We start from the raw sequence: 17,916 nt of genomic DNA on the forward strand, positions 1-17,916 counted from the left end.
TTCGGGAATCGGAAGTGGAGTATACAAACCAGCATTAGTGTGCTTACCTTTCGTTGTCTGGCACACATAACATCGCTCAATAAACCGGTTAATATCTTTACGCATAGTAGGCTAAAAGTACTTCTCCCTAATAGAGGCAATGGTCTTTATGATCCCAAAGTGACCACTCAACCCCCCAGCATGCATTTCAAACATAATCTGATCACGGAGGGAAGAAACGGGAATACAAAGCTGTGAACCCTGAAATATGAAACCATCATGGAGAAAAATTCACCAGATACACCATGATGTACTAAACAGTCATCATGAATAGGACCAAAATAGGCATCATGAGCATATAAGTTGCGTAACTCATCAAAACCAAACAAAGAGGTACGAAGAGTAACCAAGAGATGTGAATAATGACTCAAAGCATCAGCAACTCGATTATCCTTTTAGCCTGAAACTGTAAGTGGAAAATATATTTCTGCAAGAAAGAGTTCCACTTGATATGTCGAGTACTGACATCCTTCTGAGTATTAAGATAACGAAGAGCTTCATGGTCAGACTTTATGAGGAATTCACGATGAATAAGATAATGATGCCAATGTCGTACAGCTTGGACAACTACATAGTACTCCAAGTCATATGTAGAATAATTCAATTTAGCACCAGTAAGTTTCTCATTATAGAAAGCAACCGGCTTGCCATTTTGGCTCAAAACAGCACCAATGTCGTACTTACAAGCATCACATGTTACCTCAAAGAGTTGAGTGAAATCTGGCAAAACTAAAACAGGGGCAAAAGTCATCTTCTTCTTAATCAAGCCAAATGCCTCATTAGCTTCAGGAGTCCATTTGAAAGCTTTCTCACATGTTAAAGCAGTTAAAGGAGACATAATACTGCTGAAATTATGAATGAACCTTCTATAGAAAGAAGTTAAACCATGAAAACTACGAACCTGAGTCACTGTAGAAGGAACAGGCCACTCAATAATAGCTTGGAATTTGGAATCATCAACATAAATACCATTGGCAGAAACCACGAAACCCAAAAATACCACAGAGTCAACCATGAAAGTACATTTCTTAAGTTGTAAATAAACCTTCTCAGTACGCAAAACACCCAAAAGAATCTCAATATGCTTGATATGTTCAGACTCAGAAGAACTATAAATCAAAATATCATCAAAGTAGACAACACAAAATTTATTCAGATAAGGCTTCAAAACCTGCGTCATAAGACGCATGAAGGTAGAAGGAGCATTAGAAAGACCAAAGGGCATGACCAACCACTCATATAAACCGTCTTTTGTTTTAAAGGCAGTTTTCCATTCATCTCCAAGGCAGATACGAATGTGATGAAATCCAAATCGCAAATCAAGCTTGGAAAACGCCTTAGCACCATGTAATGAATCAAGCATATCCTCAAGGCGTGGAATGGGAAAACGATATTTCACAGTGATTTTGTTAATAGCCCTGCTATCAACACACATCCTCCAACTCCCATCTTTCTTAGGAGTAAGTAAAGTTGGCACAACACATGGGACATACTCTCTCTGACAAATCCCTTAGCTAATAACTCAGTAACTTGCCTCTGTAACTTGGCGTGTTCAGAAGGAGCCATGCGATAATATGGTAAGTTAGGGAAGGGAGCTCCAAGAATAAGATCAATAGCATGTTGTATATCTCGTAAAGGGGGTAATGCTCCATTAGTAGGCTCAGTACAAACATCAGAATATGAATCTAGCATTGGTTGTAACACAGGTGGTATAGTAGTAGGGTTTGCAAGAAATGACGCAGTAAGAGCAAGAAATATTTTGCAATGACGTCCGTCTACTAGAAAACCTGGTTTCACTGGTGGGCGTGGCTGAGAAGGTGAGAGAAATGGAGTTAGTGGTGTCAATACAATTTTCTCGCCACCAGAAGTGAAAGTATAAGTGTTCTCACTCCCATTATGAGTAACAAGGAGATCATACTGCCAGGGACGACCAAGTAACAAGTGGCATGCGTCCATGGGTGCAACAGAACACCAAACATCATCCTTGTATTTAGGACCAATGGAGAAAGAAACTAGACAACGGCGAGTAACCTTGACTGTGGCACCATCATGTAACCAAGAAATAGTGTAAGGTTCAGGATGTGGCTCATCCTTTAGTTTCATCTTGTCCACCATATCTTTAGAAACAATATTATCACTGGAACCACTGTCAATGATAACATTACACAACATGTCATTCGAAGTGCAGCAAGTACGGAAGATATTATGACGAAGCCATGACGTAGGATCATGCTTAACAACTGGAGTAACTAAAGAACGGCGAACAATCAATTAGGGACAACCAGAATCTGCAGAAGTTAAAAAGTCATCAATCTCAGTGACATCTTCTTCTGGATAGGTGAGATTTTCTTTATCCTGTGTTAAACCCACGCGTTTGAGTTTAAGATAGTCACTACGAACATGTCCAATTTCCTTACACTCATAGCATGTGATTAGACCCACTCTGGTAGGAGGAGGTTTGGATGACGAAGGAACATGGGTAGAAGTGGCACTAGCAGTAGCTGAAGGGGATGAGCGAAGCAAATCTTCAGCTTTGAGAACATATTTAATGGCATCAGACATATCATAAACATCTTTGAAAGCTAATGCCTCTCGAAGTGGTTTGCGCAACCCATTCAAATAACGCCCAATTTTTTGATCGACGGATTCAGACAAATCAGCCCGTGTGCACAACAAAAGAAACTCATCAGTATACCCAGCCACACTTTGAAGCAATTGTTTCAAGTTTTGGAGGTGCATGAATAAATTCTTTTTTCAACTCTCGGCGCATCTTATCCCATGTAGTAATCTTGTTGTAACCCAATTTAGCAGGAGTCAATTGAAGTTCATCCCACCAAACAAGTGCATAGCCCGTTAATTTAGTCGCAACTAATTTAACACACTTAGGATCCTCAAAAAATTTATAATCAAAAACTTTTTCAATCTTATTTAACCAGTCGACAAAAGCATCAAGCTGTAATTTTTCATTAAATTCAGGCACATCTAATTTAATATCACCCATCTGATTCTTCTCTAAAATGTGCAATAAATTATTAATATCAAAATTACCTGGGTGTGCTGAAAATTTTGATGTCGTGGATTTCTCCAATTTTTCCTATTGCGATGAGGTGGTGATGGACTAGATGAGAAGTCTAAAGGATCAGGTGGATCAAAATTAGGAGCAATGCGGTGGGGCTGTCGTCGATTTCGTCGTGGAGAACTTGGTGGTAAAGCTCGTCGACCACGGGCTATGGTAGCACCCTGATGGCGTCTCAAATTCTGGTGGGTGTGACCATGAGGAATGGGCCTGAAAGCACGTTGTGCTCGGCCTTGGGCCTGGTCTGGATAAGCCCACAGTTGGAAATTAGGTGCAAAATTAGAACCTGGTCCAATGCTAGGAGCATATTGGGCTTGGTCAGTAGAAGCCCAATTTAGGGTTTCAATCTCACGAACAGACATAGAAGGAAGAGGTCTTCTTCCCCAACGAACTGGCTGTGGAGGACGATCTGCCTTTGGAGCAAAAGCTTGATTTGTGAGGTAAACTTGCTGATTTTCTTGGAGACCTCCTTGATTGCGCTAATGGTGGTGGTTGCCAACTTGATTTGGAGGAACCAAATTCGGAACTTGGCGGTGGTGAGTTCTTAGATCTTCTCCTTCTCCTTCAAAATCAAGATTTTTGTTGCTGTAAGTGCTGTGATTTCTCTCTCTAACTCCGTGGGTGTGGTAGGGAGTTTGAATTCCACGAATAGGAGATGGTGGGTTTGATATGCTGCGATTGTGGGGGTCGACAGCAGCCACCCATTGAGCAATACGATGTTATATATCGCTAGAAACTGTGGGTGAATGTGGTCTAGAAGGCGCGTGGCTATGTTGGCAAGGTGCTGGAGGGTCGCGTACATCGACATCGGAACTGGAACTATGCAAACTGTGATCACTAGGGGAATCGTCTTCATCCCTTGGCACGAGTTGCTCTTCAACAGTTGTGGTACGTCAATAATTAGGTACGAGTTTCGACAACATCTCCTTAATCTCTCGCAATTCCATCTTGCTACCTTGTAGTTCTTCTTCTACACGGTTTAGTCGTGTATTTACTGCTAGTGGTCGTCCGCGTCCTCTTTGTTGAGTGTCCATGACGAGCAAACTAGGAAAAACCTAAAACTCTTATACCAATTTGATGTATCTTTTTCGCGGAAGCAAGAACAATAGATACACAATGTATAAAAATACCCAAAACTAGGGTTTAATGAATAAAAACAAATTCTCTTAATTCAATAATAATAATAAAGTCTGAAAATCTTAATGTTTACATCTGCTTATATAGAGAACTAGTTAACAAATCCTAATCATAATAGAACTTGGGAAACTAAAATAGAAGCTAGTCTAATTCTAATTAACTAAGGATTTAAAATAGAAGTAGAATAAAAGATAAACTATAGCTGTAGCATTATGCATGTGTTGTGCACATGATAATCTATTGCGTCCTCTCATCAAGACTTTTGTTTATTTAAAATTTTTATTGGTTTCAAATTATTAGAATAATTAAATAGATGATGGGTTTTTTGGAAGTTGAGAGTGCATCACACCTTGAAAATCGAAGAGTCGGGAACAAATATTGTTTTTCCGATTTTGTCGAAATTCAGGGTGTGACAAGTGTAAGTATATAGTAAATTTTAGTTTTGTTATTTTATTATTGGATTGAGTTGATTTAGTACGGTTTGAAGCTAAGGCGCCTCAGTGGAGGACCTAAATGCCTTATTATTATTGTATTGGAAGCTAAGGCGCCTCAGTGGAGGAACTACCTGCCTTAATTATTGTACTTAAGGATATTGTATTATTCATTGGATATTAAGGCACCTCGGTAGAAGAACTAACTGCATTATTTATTGTGTATATATATGTATTAGTATATTTTGTATTTTAGGGATACTCATACCAACATTGTTTATAATGCTGACCCGATTTGCATATTTGCTTATTGGGTATGTTCATTAAATGAACATAGTTGATAAGTCTTGACAAGATTAGTGTTGAAGAAGGTTGATTGCTATTTGTGGTTCGCGTTAGCGTCTCATTACAGGATATGTTTTGTTTTCCATTGAGGTGCAATAAATTTTTAATTAAAACAATGTTTTTGGTATTTTCAGTTGTAATTATAATTTAAGAGTTGTTGAAAGGAAATTTGTAATTTACTCATATTTGTGAGTTTTTGGTAATGAAGAGGACTTGTGTTTATTTAAATTTTTTTTTATTGGTTTCCAATTATTGGAATAGTTAAACAGGTTATGGGTTTTTGGGAGTGGAGAGTGCATCACACCTCGAAAATTGAAGAGTCGGGAACAAATATTGTTTTTCTGATTTTGTCGAAATTCAGGATGTGACAAGTTCCACTAGCATCTGTAAAAACCACTAGTTTTCCGCCTCTAGTCGGGATTACTAGAATTGGAGTTGTAGTCAACCTCTGTTTCAATTCTAAGAAAGCCTTCTCACAATCATTAGTCCACATAAACTTCACATCTTTCCTAGTTAACTTCGTGAGCGGAGCTGCAATAAGCGAGAACTTCTCAATAAATCTCCGATAATATCCAGCTAACCCCATGAAACTCCTAATTTCTGTAACAGTGGTTTGTTGTTTCCATTCTTTCACTGCAACAACCTTCTCAGGGTCTACAGCAATCCCCTCACTAGATATCACATGTCCCAAGAAACGAATTTCTTCTTCCCAAAAATGGCACTTGCTAAACTTAGCATACAACTTCTGTTCTCTAAACATCTGCATCACTATCTTCAAATGCATTTTATGTTCTTCTGTGTTTTATGAATACACTAAAATGTCATCAATGAAAACAATCACAAATTTATCTAAATAGAGCCTGAAAATACGATTCATCAGATCCATAAAGAATGCAAGTGCATTTGTCAACCCAAAAGGCATCACAGAAAACTCATACAAACCATACCGAGTACTAAATGCAGTCAAAGGAATACTCTTCTCTTCAACTCCCATCTGATAATAACCAGTCCTTAAATCAAACTTTGAAAATACCTTATCCTTTTTCAACTGATCCAACAAATCGTTAATCCTAGGAAGCGGATACTTATTTTTTATAGTCACAAGGTTCAAATCCCTGAAATCAATACACATTCTCAAGGTACCATCCTTCTTTGAAACAAAAATAGCAGGCACACCCCATGGTGAGTTACTTGGTCATATGAACCTGGTCATACACACCTTAAAAGATTCAGACCGATATACTCAAAAGATATGGTTAAGCCAAAAACAAAATCACTAAAACTTAAACTCTTACCCCTTCCTGAGTAATTCCTCGACTTGTACTTTCATTTCCTCCAATAGTTTAGGCGCCAACCTGTAAGCCGACTTTGAAACTGGTGCAGTCCCTGGTAACAAGTCTATACGAAACTCCACCTCCCTTTTGGGTGGCAACCCTGGAATCTCCTGAAAAACATCTTCGAAATCTCTCACTACTTCCACATCGCCGATATCCCTCGTAGGTATCTCTATAGAGCACAGGAAACTAGACATCACTGAGTCCTCCTTTCTAACATAAGTGTGAATCAACCTAGGCATGCCAGGTGTATTCACTATAACTTTCCTCCTCGCACAATCCAATGTAACATGATAATAAGTCAACCAATCCATACCAAGTATGAAATGGAAACCCTCAAACCCCAAAACTATCAAGTCTACCACAAAGACACTATCTAAGAAATACAACTTAAAACCTTTGCACTCGTCATATAAAGTAACAGAACCTCCTAGCGGTGTCTCGGCACACAAAGGTTTAGATAAAGGTGTAGTTTTAAAACATTTTTTCTCAACATACTGACAAGATATAAAGGAATGTGAAGCATCCGAATCAAACAAAACTCTGAGTATAAACTGAGATGAACTAAAGGTACATTCAACATTCCCATGTCCTGGCATAGCTACATAGGCTCTAGCACGAGTGACTGGTGCTAGTGCTCTGTTCTGCTGATTACCCTGTTTTGTAGGGCAATAACGAGATAAATGACCCACCTGCTTACACTCCCAACATGCCCTTTCAGTAGGAACTATGGCTCTAAGTGCTAGTGCTGGAGCAGGTAAAGGTAACGCTGCTGGTCGATACAGAAAAGTGGGAGCACGACCCTGAAACTGGTTACCCTGCCTTTGCCACTGATTCCCCTGAGGTCTATAGCCTTCCATGTTGCCCCGGATGACCTATAATTACCCTGCTGTGCAAATCCTCCATGGGGTTGGAATACACCGTGTTGGTGAAATCCTCCCTAAAACCCCTGGGATGGTGGTCTCTGAAACTAACCCCTCTGAGCGATATCATAAGGCCTAAACCTATTCGACTGCTTGTTCTCAAAATGCCGAGGGCCAACAACTGGTATCTCACCAAACTTCCTCTTCCCCCTCGACTCTCTGAGGAATGCACTCTGCTCCTCATATCTCAACGCCAAATCCAACACACTATCAAAGGTGTCCCCGTCAAAAGGAATTAACTTGCTGGCCAAGTAACTCTCTAATCCACGTATGAACTTTTGGTTTTTCCTCTTATCAGTATCCACAAGATGGGGAGAAAACCTCGATAACTCATTAAACTTGGTCACATACCTAGTCACAGACTTCCCGTCTTGAGTCAACTCAGAGAACTGTTGAGCCAACTGCTCTTTTACTGCCTCAGGAATAAACTTGCTCTCAAATCTCATCTTGAAGTTGTCCCAAGTCAAAGTTCTAGTGTCCAGACTAGGGGTGAGAGCTCGCCACTGATAAAACATAAAAATGATAGTTTACCTACGAAATGAACGATAAAACTCAAAACGTAAGTAAACTAAAACTTATTACGAGCTTATAATTATCAAAGTGTCTACTCTCAATTCTATCGAAATAGAGTGGAGTAACAAATTCGTTCCACTCCTAGTTCTCTAGCATGGAATGTTTTCTAGTCTAATTAATCGGTCTTAAGTCTAATGAGAGATTTACAAAATGGCAACTAGATTACGATGCAACTACCCACAAGATGCAACTAGTCGACTATTAGAACAACTATGGGAATGCTACGTCGATTCTATGATAAGGAGTTAGAGGGGGATTGATTCCACCTTAACTCGACTTAATCCTACTAATGACGAATTGTCGTAATCCGAATTGAATCGCCCAAGCGGAAACAATCGAAGTTACTCCTAATCCCTAATTACACATGGCATTTCTACCAATTCATAACTAGCATGTGAACGATTACACCCATTCTCATGGTGAACTAATCATTTCTAGAGTGGAAAGGAAATTACGACGACTCTACGATAATCGGGATCAAGCTTTCATCAAGGCTTCTCAACCCCCTCAAATGGAGGTTTAGCCGAGAATCATCACGCTATCCTTTCCAATGGAATTCGAACAAGACATGATATAAATATTGAAACTTTGCTTGTTTAAACTCAATTCAAAACTACTCATGCAATAATTGAATTTAACTAATAATGACAAACAATTGAATCTAAGAATTGAACTAAATAAGTAACTGGAAAATTAACTAGATTACCAAGAACACTATTTTATTAATCTAATGAATAATAAAACAGTTATTCAAATACTAAATTAATAATCTACTTGTTCTAAAGTAATTAAATATGAAACTAGATCTAAAACAAGATATGAAAAACTAATTAATTAACTAATTGAAATTCTCAAACTAATTAATGGAGGCTAACTAATCTAGGTCTAACTATCTACACTTAACAAAGATTCAACCTCTTGTTTTTATACTTTCAGATCCAAAAATCGTGCATGGGCTTGGATCCATGTTTTGGGCCAGAGAATCAGGCCCAAAACCCAATTCTTTCAGTCCAAAAAGGCCTCTTCAGCTGCAGTTGGCTTCAACAGACTTTTTGTCTACTTCTGCTCCTCTGATTGGGTCAAGGCTTAGACCATTGGAAAGCTCTTTCCGAGCCGGTCGTTTTGACATAAGGTATGCCCAATTCTGAGGTCTGAGTCCAAAAATACGGCCTTCGAAGTTCTCACGACTTTATGTCTTTGTTTACGCCCGTCGACTTTTCAGCTTTTGACCGGGCATTAGAAAGGCTTTGTCTTCTTGAATCTTGGCCTTTAACCACGGAACTCCTTAGTAACCGAACTTTGCTCCTTTATCTCGCTAAAATGGCACATTTCTGCACATAATTGACTTTGAAGCCTGAAATGCATAAAAACACGTAATCAGTGTTAACTCTTAATTATTACTCACATAATTGGTCTAAAAGTATGACTGTTACAGGGTTAAAACTACAGTTTTGGGCTCTTATCAGCCACCAAAACCTAGCAGGGTCATCAAGTTGGTGAGCAGCCAACTCCTGCTTTTGTACCTCATTAAGTTGCATACGCTCAAATACATTTTCACAACTTTGAATCCAAGCCTCCGCTGCGATCGTGTTCCCAACACCAGTAAACCATTGCCAACCAAGAGTACGAAACTCCTTATTGCGCTTAGCAAAAGGATCTCCCTAAACAGGCTGGTTATTCTGCATAGCCTGCAAAGAATCGAGTCAATTGTCCCCTCATCATCATCAGATCGAGTGTTCACTGCAGTCCAAGATATTGCCATTTCTTGTTTCAACCATGATATACAATTTCAAACAAAACTCCCGTTAATATTCACACATTTCCAAAACACGCAACACTATTACCTATATTCCACATCCGAGGATCACTTAGACTTTCTAAATCTAAGCTAACCTAAGCTTCGATACCAAAATATTACAACCCAAATTTCTAAACAATTGCAAAGTGAATATTTGAAATATAAATATCACAAACATCACTATGTTCAATTGTCTAAAACCCAAGCTATGACGGGGTGGATACAACACATACAAACACTGAAAACTCATGTCATATAAGAATCAACAGCTTAATAAAAAATAATCCCCAAATATTTATCCACCATCACTTTATTAATTGGATATCTTCCGTCCAAAAATCATCAAACAAAACTCTAAGAATAATAAGTCCTCAACACCATATTCTCATATCATACTGAATATGAAAACTACATTATTACATACTTCCAAAAAGGATCGAACCTAATAAAAGAAACAAACGGACTACTCCAAGAAGGATCCAAACACACCCACGTTGCCAAAATAAAGCAAACATGGGTCAGCAAAATGGAATTTGCTGGTATAAGTAGACTAACAACATAAAGACATTTCTTAACTTTAATCATCAAAACAATCCCTTTAAATGTACTCATACTTAACCATTCTCAGCTTGGAAGACATGTAGTTCCGTCTTTTCAACCGGCATAGTTTCTTCCCAAGCAAGGTTTCCATTCTATTAACTCATTATAATAATTTGTTCTAATAACTTAGTAATTGAATTAACTCTTACCGATAACCGCTTCTGTATAAAGGTAGGACAGCATCCCTGCACAAAATATTAGTAAGTCCTACCCTCCTGTAAATGAAAGTTAGAAATTCTTAATATACATATTTAACTAATCTATATTTATTCAAATACAAGTCCAAGCACACACACACAACCAAATCAATTTCTCTTATTAACTAAGCCAATTAATTTTTTATTCACCCACCCTTTAGTACTTACTCCATGATTTTGTAACGCCCCAAGATCCAACACACATCCCGAAGACATGAAAATGTATCTCGAGGCGTTACGTCATCCTAATTTTATAAAATTTTGACATAGTTTCCTTTGAAATATCGACATTTCAAATACCTAGACCCTGTCATAACCTGAGAATCAAAATAATATAATCCTCATAGATCAACCCTTCCAAGCTACATATCTAACTTAACTTTATACATGACAGAGATAACTTATATATACAAGACTGTTTGAGTATGAACTGTTATACATATACATTAAGTATTTACAGCAAAATAAGCTGGATCCTCTCTCATCAAGCATAGTGAAAACCACCCAAGTCACCATAACCATCATCACTAGTAGTAGTAATTGTCTCCTCCATAACGGTTTCATCTAAAAGGTATTAATATAGGAATGAGCAAACAACGATGCCCAGTAGAAATGTACATAGCCAATAAATAATCTACTTATAGCAAAACCATTTAAAATATGCAGGGTTTCCATCATAATAATCAAAATATCGTGACTATATAATAAATAACTAACTAGCATAAATCATATCAGCATGCTTCTTTAATACTCAAAATAGATTTTTCACAATCATCATACAACTATTGTGGTTGCTGCATCCTATTAGAATGGTGAGGATACGACTGGTACTCAGCCCCAGTCCTAGGCAATATCTCGGTTCAGTACTTTCCAGTGTGAACGATGCACCGTTATTTTCTTGATTTTACTGGCAGAGAGTTGAAGTGTCGTTAGTTGTGATCTTACACACAAAACCCAAAGCTTTTAGGGCTCAGGTGGGCCCTATGACCATAATCCCCATACGGGCTGTCACCTAATTACAGTGGTCAACCATTTGATGATCGCAGATCGCCAGATCGACACGCCCGTCGAGTGGACTAAACTCTCACTCCTTGCGTCTAAAACCTCCTCGAGGTAACGTGTAACCTCACACAAGCTAATCACCATACAACATGGCACGTACAAAGATGGCTAACTAGAAAAGTAAACTGGCACTAGTAGAAAAAAGGCTTTTTGTGACTGTTTTAAAATGTTATTTGTGATTGTTCTGTTCGAAACGGTCACAAATGGCAGAAAAGGGTTTTTGTGACTGTTTTAAGAAGTTTTTTGTGACATGCATTTTCGAAACGGTCACAAATGGTTTTTTTTCTAAAGAAAGTGTATATGTGTGGAGAACTATTTGTGACTTTCATATCCATAAGTGTAACAAATGGTTTTTTCAAGGTTGTGGAGTATAATTTGTGATTGGTCTTCAAAAACAGTTACATATTCCCGGACTTTATGTGACAATCCTAAAGACCCAGGTATTTTTTGCTCCCCCAACTACAAGAGCCCAAGTTACCAAAAAAAAAACTGCAAAAGCGACCCACTAAGTAAAAGTAGTTAGAAATGTAGGGCTCGGTTTCCCCATTCTTCCAACACCTCCGAAAACACTACCAAAAAAAACGCTCGATCTCCCACGACTTTAGATCTTGTTGTGCTGTCAAAGAGCCGTAGGCAAAGGTCCACCTCGTAACATATAATCTAAAACTAAAAAGAAATTAAAACTTGAGAAAAGCCCTAGCTCGTAACTATTCTTCTTCAACCCAACAAAATGAACTTCCATCCCAACTTTGTGACCGAATCAGAGTACGTTATAATTAAGTCATTGGTATTTGAAGGTGGACGGTGGACGCATCTCTTTGTAGTTTGATATTCAAAGTCGTTGATATTTGTTCTTCCTTAAGGTAATTCTATAAATTCCATCTTTTTTATAATTTTCGTTCAATGGGGTTTCATTTTTCAAGTTTAACTGCACTTATTTTCAAAGCTTTGGTTTCCCTATCTAATCCCTAATTCATCAAAAGTGTTGCCTGATTTCTTGAGTGTTTAAGGTTTAGAGAAATTTGATTTCTTTAGTGGGTTAGGGTTCAAAAATATGGTTTAGCGGTGCTGAGAAATTGATTCTCGTATTGGGGCTAGCATAAAAATACTTGAATGTGTTGGGGTTACACTCATTTGGAGCAGAAAATTCCAACGTTGAGTTATTCTCAACCCCATCTATGGTTAGCTAAATAACCCTCAACTTGTACTTCACTTTTTTTTTTAAAATCTCTAGGGAGGCTTGTACAAAGGGAGTCTGAATATGTGTTTATGGTGTGTTTTCACTACTTGTTACCCTCGGTTAAGTCAAACTGATTTTTATTTGTATTTTTCTTGATGTTGTAATTGTTGTGAATAAAATATGATTTGGATTGTTTTTTCTTTTGCACTTGACTTGTGATATATTTAAATTTTTTATCGTGAAGCAAAATGTTCGAGGCCATTTTCCATATTTTAAAGGACAAAGACATCTCCTCGAACTCGACTATAACGAGCTACCAGCTTCTTATCGAGTTAGACAAGGTAATTATTATGAGGTCTTAAAGTTCATGATGTTCAAGCAGATGTTTAATACTCCTTTACGTAATGCAGCATTTCCCTCGAGTTTACATATCCCACTCAAACACATCTGAGTCGAGTGGTAGTAGAGAACTTGTAGTGCATTATGTTGTATACACATCGGAGGAGGTGTATGACGATGATCAACATTATGTTGTATTCACCTTTGACATGTGACCATTGAATCAATGCTGTGGGATGTTGCATTTGCAGGCTTGGTCACCTTTTGCTTTTGGCCCAACTATTGCAACCTACAGGGAGACTGACACAAATTATAGAAACTCAAATCATCCACTTGACTTCTTGGTTAGTTGGTCCTCTAAACTTAGACAGTATATCTAGTTTAAGTGGTTTTGCATTCAGTAAAAGTATTAACTTAGAATTATTAGTATAAAAAATAACACTGGAATTTTCATAATGGATCCAGTTACAATCCTTTATCTGCAGTTTTACTAATGGAAGTCAAAATTTTCTAGGGTTTCTGCCATTTAACTGAGAACATTGCTCAAGAGGTTAATAAAGTTAACTTCCAAGTCCCAACGATGAAGGTTAGACTGTTATTTGACTTATTTCATCATATATACACTTGTATTAGCTAAGTGCTATCTAAAAAGTCCCGTACTACCCAAAGTGGTAATAATCATCACTGTTACATTCTTGGTATTAAAATAATACTCAGTTGTTGACTTGGATTGCATGGTGATAAAACTGTTGGCGGGTGGTATGATAGGGTACTGGTGTTGTTAACTTGGATGGCCTTTGGGGGTCTTTGTATTTCTTGTATTGTACTATATTTACTATTCTTTTTGCTTACCTGTGATGGGATTAGGGTGATGTGGTCTTCCCTGGTGGGATGACTGTATTAGGGGTTTAGGTGGGCGTCTTGGTCTTGTTTAATTAGCTACTGGCTAACTACTTAAGTATTAATGTAATCCTTTTTGTTTATTCTAATGAATTAACTTTCATGGATAAAAAAAAAAGGAAAAAGTGTCTTTCACTTGATTTGTGTTCTTCACGTACCTAGAGGCCATATTCTGAGGCGTTTAGCCCTAGAGCTTTTAGTGGTCAACATAACAATCAACTGGTATGTGTAGCTCAATACGTGCACAACAGTGAGCACTCTTAGCAAACATGCCAAGATTCAGGTACTGCTCTCTGTTAGGCCTATTTAAAGCTACACCATCATATTGAGTGTGTAGTTGATTCATCTGAAAATGTTAGAGGCAGCTCTGTTCTCCAAACTTGCAAAGATATAATTGCCGCTTTTGATAATCTTCGAAAAGCAGATAAGTAAGTCTAATGAATGGTTTCATGTTCTAATTATTGTACACTTAAATTGGTTGTATGGTCTTTGATGTTGAAGTATGTAGTTGAGTATAAAATCCCTAATTCAATTTCATTTTTTTCAAGGCCCTATGCAACCCAGTGGGGGGTATTCATGCAATGCGCTTCATGCGAGATTAGGGTTTTTATTTGGATTTGGATTAGGATTAGGCTGATTAAATTTATATGTATTAGATTGGAAATGCGTTATTTACTTCATTATGTTTTATGATTAAGTACAAATATATATTGGTTATCCAAGGGAATGAATGGAATTAGTACTTTATGAATGCTACTTGAAGTTTAATTGATTATATTCAGGAGTGTAGTCTATTACAGGTCAAATTCTATGGTCTATGGATAATGTTTTCATTTATTAGCACTATTTTTTTTTTTAAAAAAGGATAAAAACAATCACTGTTTTAACAAAACTGTCATGAATAGGTGACTTGTTTATGACGGTTATTAGATGAATACAGCACTGTTTTTTCCAAAACGTCACAAAAGAGTTGATTTTTTGTGACGGTTTTTATTTATTTGTTACTGTTTTATACAGTGGAAATAGCTTAGTCTGGAACAAATATTTGTGACGGTTTTGGAAAAAAAAATAGTGATAAAAGACTTTTTGTGACTGTTTTTAACAGTGATATAAAGCATTTTTTTCTTGTAGTGTGGAATTCTCATAATACAACTATCAATGTATCTCTCTAGAAATGGCCCACCACCTCTAAAGGTGAACAAGGTAATTGTAATTCCTAGAAAAAACTGTCATCTCCGGAATTTGACAACAATTCCTTCTTTGTAGGAATTCAATAGTTCTTTTCTAAATTTCCTCGTGTTATGTATAATCTAATAAATAATTATTGTCGGTCTTTTCAAAATAATATAAATATATATATAGTTTTCTTTTGAAAATGTTGAATCATGTATGTGTAAGTTCCGGATTTCCAACTAATCAAAACCACAACAACCTATGACTCCCAATCGGGTCCCAGCCATAGTAAATAACATAAAACAAATCCAATCAATTGAACAATCCAAGAACCTCACACATAGCTTACACACAACCGAGTATCCCATACCTGCATTTCAAAAATCCATCTCTCTTTTTTCTTACTGAAAACGAGAGACGAGAACCCCTTTTCAAGACAAGTTTTTTTTTTTTTTTAAGAAAAGAAAATTAATCCTAATAGCCCAAATTTCACAAAACTCCTTTTTCACGCAAAAGCTATCCATATATTTAGTTTATATCAATTTAAAAATAACATGTGAAACATGAGTATCACATATACATGCATGGTTCGATAATCAAACTATCTTTTAACAATTTAACAAATAAATCATGCATGAAAATAAGCAGGCTATATATTGGTATGTAAGTTCCTACCTTAGCACGCTTCGTTTCCTTAATCCCAACAAGCAAATAGCCTTATCCAACTCCTATAAAATCATATAAGCATAACCGTAAATCTATTAGAACCCGAAGAAAACTATCTAATATTTCCTTTCAACTTAAGTCGAAAGAACTAATTAATCGTTGATTATATTAACTACTAATGTAATTACTAACGTACTACCCTTCTAGTTACCAAAAGTTTTGTTCTAGACTGCTATAGGCCACCACAAGCCGCTACAGAACACTGACAGGCTACTGCAAGGCCTCCCCAGGCCGTCTGACGACAGGCTATTTTCAGTTCTTACATATATTTTATCAGTAGCTTAAACAATTCAGATGCTTCATATACACTTTCCTCCCATCCCAATACCAATTCCATTTGTAATAAACTCCCCATCCAAGTCCAAATTTCAATACTCTCCAAACCATAATAACTTCATCATTGAATGGGTGTGAATTTACTCTAATACATATAAACTTAGAATCATTGCTTTTATAATTCCAATGCATATGAAACAAAGTATAGAACTAGAGGATATAAAAGTTTCTTACCAAATCAGTAAGAATTTCTTCATTTAGCTTTCTTCTCAACTGATTTCATTAAGCCATTACCTCTCCAATTAGCTACTGCCGAAATCTAAAACCACCCCATTCAAATATCTTTAGTAATACATCAAATCCATTTAAATGACTTTAAACTAGCTATTTGGGAAGAAGACTAGACTCACCTCTAAACTAATTAAATGGGAGTTGACGGAACTCAATCTCGCCTTGTCGCGTGAATAAAAGAAACCCCGATAGCCATACCTACATCATGTTTTGAAATTTCACACTTAACTTTAGTGTTTACCAGAGATGGGTTGTAGAAATCTTAAGGTGGATATATGGGTGAGTGAACTAGAATGGGATAAAAGAAATTTCTCTCTTGGTGTTATTCTGTAAGTATAAAGAAGATAGCTATCTTGTTATTCTTTTTAATTTCTATTAAGTACGGTGACTAAGAATTATTTAGCCTTTACATGTTAAGTTAATTAAAGCCCAAGCCCACAATATCTAAACTAGGCCTAAGGTCATAATTAAACTTCTACCCACTAACTAATTTGACTTAACGTTGTAATTATTTTTCGGCCCATCAAGCTTAATTTAATTTTCTACATCCTATCCCACCGCATGCTATAATGATAATCCACTCATGCATGTAAGCTGTTAAATCGTGCCAGCTTCGAACGCGGAAAAGCCACTAAATGACATTTTTGTCTAATCTTTTGCATATAAGTTGCTTACCTAACGTGGCTTATGAGTCGGAGTTAAGTTTCATTAAGTTATGTAAGTTTGAAATGTAAACCCGACTGACCAAGTACATAAATGTCTCTAGGTTTGATATGTAATTTACAAAAATACTCTTAACGAGAATTTGAGACTTTACAGATTTGCACTCTACACATTTGCCAAATCACACATTCCTGTGTGCCTCTATCCCACCGAGTACCACTATATTACAGCCATCTCTGGGCTTTCCATACACATAATTCACATTCTCTTTGGTCATAAAATCTCAAGTCATTCATGGCACATTCAATGAATACCTTAGGTCATTCCCGCCATATCCAAGGAATACCCATCATATCACTAACGGGTCATTCATGGTCATTCATGGCACAGTCAATGATTACCCCTTTATAACACTAACGGGCCATTTATGGCACATTCAATAAATGCCCACCTATCACATACCTCATTTCCAAATCTTGAGGCGTGGAGAGTTCTAAAGGGTGTGATCGACGCGTCGAAAACATTATTGAATAGTATTGCGTATATTCTTTCAGCGTAAAGAGAAGTACCTTGTTCGTACTCCATTGTTCACGCGTTATTAATTTTCACGATGCCTAAGTGTCATATTTCATAAAAGAATTATGGTAAGAATGTAATTTCACATAGTAGTTAATACACATACACACTTATCTAAAAATATAGTCTTAGCCTAAAGCCAAGCACACTAATAGCCCTAGACCTATCCTAATAGACCTAATCCTAGCCAATATTAAAAAGTCAAACTTGGTCAACAGGTCAAACCCAACAATCAACAGTCGTAAACCCATCTAACCAAAACCCAAAGACTAAGGCC

The sequence above is a fragment of the Coptis chinensis genome, chromosome 8 (assembly GCF_015680905.1).
Source record: "Coptis chinensis isolate HL-2020 chromosome 8, ASM1568090v1, whole genome shotgun sequence".
In the NCBI taxonomy this organism is placed as follows: Eukaryota; Viridiplantae; Streptophyta; class Magnoliopsida; order Ranunculales; family Ranunculaceae; genus Coptis; species Coptis chinensis.